A 5,777-nucleotide genomic window follows, 5' to 3' on the forward strand; every position below is an offset into this window, starting at 1 on the left:
AACTCGACTCCACCTCCCAATGTTAATGTTGTGAAACAACTGTTACAAAGTTGAACCCTCTTAATGCAATCAACACTAACAGTGCCGATACAGGATTAATACATTTCAATGCATGACAACATCTTGGTATCGTATCATGCCCTAAATGTTCAAAGAACCTATTAAATGTTTTTTCCTTCGCATAATTTTGACCAAAGAGTGAAACTATGCACTTCTAACCAGAGGGTGTCACTACAACCTAACAAACCAAAATCCTCTCAACAAAATAGTACCCTACATCATTGCTAATCACTTGTTAGGCTACCACATTGATTGACATAGAAAGCTGACATTTATAATATACAACAAATCAAGAAAAATTGCCTTTTGAGCAATTTTCTTCCTGAGACCATGCCAAATACATAATGTGATGGGCAGTAGAATAAATACTTTCTAATATCATGATGTTGTTTGTGGAGTGTTGTTTTGATTTCATAGAGGCATGGTTAGGGTTAAATGTATTCTGCCCATGTGCACTACATTCCACACTCTCAGAGGAAGACTGATAGATAGCCTTTTTGGGTGTTGGCAGGTCACCCCTCTCTCTCTCTCTCTCTCTCTCTCTCTCTCTCTCTCTCTCTCTCTCTCTCTCTCTCTCGCTTCAGCGGCACACTGTCTCTCAGTCAGACTGGCTGACCTAGACTGTGCTTCCTGTCTGTGGGCTGTTGTTCCGTTGCCAGGTCCCTCTCTTCTCTGCTGCTCTGTGGGACAGGTCTGTCCCAGGGGACTGAGAATGAGGAATGTGCTGAGAGCACTTTCACAAGAAAATTGTGTCTAATAATTCTGTATGACAAGACACATAAATTAATATTAATGAATGAATCTATTCATTCATTATAGTGACCCCACCGAGTTCATGACTTTGTGTACCAGGGGTTGCTGTAGATAAGTTCCAAACCATATAATTAGCATGTCAGCTGAATATGAGCTTCTTCTGGGTAGTTTGTGTGAATAGGGAGAGAGAATAATGTTATGGTAAGCTAGGTACCAAATCAATGCGCTATTCCTTTTTTAACCCTAAGTGGTTCACATTGATATTATTCCTTTAATATGAATACTGGGTGTACCCTAACTAAAACAACATCAGTGTACGTACACTACAGTCTAGCTTCTGTTTTTGGTTACTCAGCTAGGAGATCTGAGAGATTTCAGCCGTGCTGCTGTGTCTAATGTGATGTCTTACATGCTGTTTCAACAGTAAACTTTGAAGATAGGATCAGGACTGCAGAACACAATTACATAATGCTCAGACTTCTAGAGCACAGTCAGACGGATTTAAGTTCTCAGCTTGTTTCTAATTCAGTTTGACTTCACCAAGAGGTTGAGTGAAGAACATGACTCTGAATTTGACTTGAAAACCTCTTTCCTTAATTTCTTTCCCTCACTTAAGAAGCAAACCCTCTCAGGAATCCAGACTGGGGAAATTAACCCTGGGCTCTAGGGTGACATGTGGTACAGAGTCACTGGTGTTACTACTCAGCCAAACTCTGGAATTGAAATGAGTGGGAAACATGATTGAAATGAAGGGGAGACTTACATCAAAATAACCCTTAAAGCAATGTTAAGTGGTGAAGGACAGGGCAGACACTTTTGGGTGCTGAGTGAGTAGTGGTGGTGGGCCACCATCATGGATGCCCAGTGGGACTAGGCTTCATGTTTATGGATGAGCCCCAGACTGCAACTGGCTCCCTGCTGGCCCCCTGCTGGGGAGTGATCATGGGCAGCGTGCCTCCTGGAGCGCTCATCACAGTGCTGCTAATGCATGGTGCTGTGAGGCTGAGGAAGGCTGCTCTCCTCTGGGAAGACTGGGATTAGCCTAGCATACATAGGCCTACTGGGATTAGTACTCGGCTGCTCATGTTGTGTCTCGCCCACTGTGTTCGTTGTGTCTCTCTCAACCTCAGTTCAAACATCTACTTTTCTAACTGAAGCAGTGTGAAAGCTATATATATACGGTTTCTCTCAGACTGGCAATGTTGTTCAAGTGTATGGCATAGTGTAACAAGGTCCCTGTATTGTGCTATTCATGCCACTATGAGTCAGTGTCGTGGAAACGTTACAATCTATCACCCTGGCATAGTTGTTTCCTCCCTCCATTACCCCATCACTCCTCACAGCAACAGAAGAAAATCCCATCTGCTTCCCATTCATCCACATATTTATGTATGTATGGTCGTACAGTCCCTCTTAGCTTCTCTCCCAGGGTGAAACAGCTGCACATCTGACGATACACAGATCTGGGCTGCGTTCAGTACGCAAACACGTAGTGGAACGTTCAAGTAAAATGAAACAGTGCTGTACTGAATAACCAGTTGAAAAACAGGGAGGGGTTGGGGGTTCAAAATGCACTGCTCCCCTTTAAATACATCAATCATTGCTTCAAGCCACTCCCGCCACAACCACCAAACAGAGCAAACATATCTCAAAGTCTGTTCAAGAATGTACAAGAACGTTTTGAGGAAACGTGTCATTCAGTACAAATAGTTCCGCAACGTAGCAAACATTCAATCGGACTGAAGGCACCTCAGATCCGCCCCGTGCCAATACTGCATTTGCTCACTAATTAAAGCGCTTGCATGTGGCTAGCTAGAGAGCATTCCCTTGCCCGCCCTCACTCAAATCTAACTTATAAAGCTTCAGCTGGGGCGAAGGCTGTTAGAACTAACTTTATTTTCAAAGCATGCACACAGTGACGCAAAAAAGAGGCCTCAGTCGTGACATTTACAATCACAAAGTCTTTGAGCAGTGCTTAATACTCTCTCTTGCTCTTGCTCTTTCTCTCAAACTGTCCCTCATATTCTCAGTTATGAAGTCTAGGAATCGAGGCTTCAAACAGAAAGTCTACCCTGAGTTATTGAGTCAGAAAGGGAATGAAGATATTGTAAAGTTTGAGAATGTAGCAAGAGGCAAAAGGGTCGATGCCAGGGAACATTTGTAATTAATTTAGGTCAGAGGAGAACAGTTTAATGGCAGCAGCCAGGCAGTGTGCGAGCATGTTAAATATGTTAAATAAGAACTGAAGTGCCCTGAGGATGTGCACTGTACACACAGTGTAATCTCACATGCAGGCAAGAGACCGCTTAGAGAGAGCGAGAGAGAGAGAGAGAGAGAGAGAGAGAGAGAGAGAGAGAGAGAGAGAGAGAGAGAGAGAGAGAGAGAGAGAGAGAGAGAGAGAGAGAGAGAGCGAGAGAGAGAGAGAGAGAGAGAGGATGGATGGATGGATGGAGAGAGAGGTAAATATTTCTCAATCGCAGGCTTTTTTTCTAGATTTATTCAAAGAGCTCAGAGTTTACGATGTAAAAATAAGAGGAAAGCCTGCATGGGCTTTGGGGATATTGGCATGGATACTTCTTTAAAGATTTAATACACCATGAAAAGATCAAAACGACAAAGAAACTCAATAAACCTGGCAGTCCAGAGGATCAAAGCGTTCAAGTAGAACCCAGCTGCTATAGGCGTACATACAGTCTCAGTTCCATGTGAGCCAACTTTTGATATACAGTACGTATACAAAATTCCTTCACATTGACAATCTGTTCCTGGAACATATTTGGAACATACAAAGTCGTCAACAGTTCTTGCTGATACTTTTTGTGTGCCGAAGGAGTGTCTATCATACTGCTACATACTGTAGTTCTACTCAGAGCCCTTTACAGAGCTATGTCTCTTGTTCTACCTGCCCAACCCAAGCCTTTGGTATTGAGAAGTAACATCTCACTTTGGGAAAGCCTGGCAGCTACATGATCAGAGGGTGAAGTGAATAACAGGGGGGACCAGTAGCAAAGCCCTTTAGACCAATAGGATCAGAGTGATCTAGTAATCTAGTCCAGACGTTGCCCTGCGGCTTTCCCAGTTCTCAGGTCCTTCTCACGGGCCGTCCTATGAGTGTTGCTGTTTGATGTGGGGCTGCAGGTGTTTGCACAGCCTGGTGCTGTGAGCTGTGGGTGGGGCTGGCCTGCAGGGACTGAGTGGCTCCAGCTGCAGTAGGTACAGTAGCTATCCATGGTCGTGTTCATTAGGGCACACCATAGCAAAACGCATTGGAATGGAAAGCGAAAACAAGCGTTTCTTATTGCACAAGCTCAGGTTGTCCCTCCCGGTTTCAGTCGTTTTTTTTCTCCATTTGGTGCCTAATGAATACACTCCAGCTCTCCTCATCTCAGAGTTACAGCCCAGACTGTTTATTGACAAATATTAAAGGGGCATTAGATAGAGGCTTTAAGGCTCAGCTGCATCAGAAGAGGTCAAGACAAGGCAGCACTGAAAGCTACTTGGCGGGGGTTGTGATTGTGGAACACCAACAACCATCCCCATTTTACATTGTGCAGTGCTCTATCCAGAGAGGTAATAGCTTAATGATAATAGTTAATGGGGGTATGGGGTAGTGTCTTGTCTCACACTAGTAGAGTCAGTCAGTATTTAATCTCTCTCTCACAGCCTCACTCCAACCCCTCTGGGACTCGTATTGAGTGTGAGTGCAGCCAGATCTAGACATACTACCCTCTGAATTACAGTCCTCTGCTGTACAATTTAATCTGGGGAAATTCAGCAGTGGTGAGGCTTCAGGCTTGTAGGATGTAAATTACATGCTTTCACCCCTCCACAGCAACATGGTGTCATTCATAAGCCACAGAGAGTGAAGCTTTTGCGAAAAGATAGGCTTCACGGTCACAGACAATAACACTTGAATGTATTTCATTTACATTCATGAAGCTCTGCCTTGATGTATGATGCTAGTCGACAAGATTCTAGATACTGTACTTTGCTTTTTTTACTTAACATAGCTCTGTTATCTCTCTGTTTTTTTTTTACAAAAGATACACAAGTGTGCCCTTCAGACAGGAAAGGGAATTGCCTAAAGAACACTTTAGGGCATTGTGTTGTTGTGATTGCATGCCAGACCTGAAATTTTACACACACCTTAAACACTTATCTGGGAATTAAAATCCACAAACAATAATGGCTTGAGTGATGTTAAAAGTACCTAAGATACCATCTGTTAAATTACAACCACCATGAAATATAGGAAGCATTAAATCTATATACATTTGAAAGGGTTATTAGAATAGAAGCTCCTGTGTGCTAACTTGGTTCATGTCACGCAGTGAAATGATCAGCATTAGGAGGAAGGGGACCAACAGAAAAGACAGACAGAACATTGAGGATCAAAAGCTTATAGGCCTACCCGAAGACCACATTTCACCCATATGCAAATATGTACACTCTGGATCTGCAGTCAATCAGTTATTATTGGATCCCACCTCTCTGCATATGGTGAGCTTATGGAGGTTGCTGTGGTTAAATGGGCGGCGCACAATTGGTCCAGCGTCGTCCAAGGTAGGGGAGGGTTTGGCCGGCAGGGATGTGGGTTCGTTTCCCACGGGGGGCCAGTATGAAAAAAACAAAAACAAACAAAAAAACATGTATGCATTCACTAACTGTAAGTCGCTCTGGATAAGAGCGTCTGCTAAATGACTAAAATGTAAAATGTAAAATGTTACACTCCCTTCCCGGTTTCCTTACCTCAGCCATCAGAGCTGGTTGCTGTAATAGTATCATTCCCACTGTGTTGGTGTGAAGGGGACGCATATATCTCAGACTCCTCTCTGCCTAAGTACAGGCATTCGGTGGTGGCAAACAGTGGTGTATTTGTGTGTGTGCGTGTAGTCTAACCCAGGAGGTTCATTCATTTTCTGAGGGGTTCCAGTCTCTCTCATTAGCCTGCAGCACTCTGCCTG

The sequence above is a fragment of the Coregonus clupeaformis genome, unplaced genomic scaffold (assembly GCF_020615455.1).
Source record: "Coregonus clupeaformis isolate EN_2021a unplaced genomic scaffold, ASM2061545v1 scaf0351, whole genome shotgun sequence".
Lineage (NCBI taxonomy): Eukaryota > Metazoa > Chordata > Actinopteri > Salmoniformes > Salmonidae > Coregonus > Coregonus clupeaformis.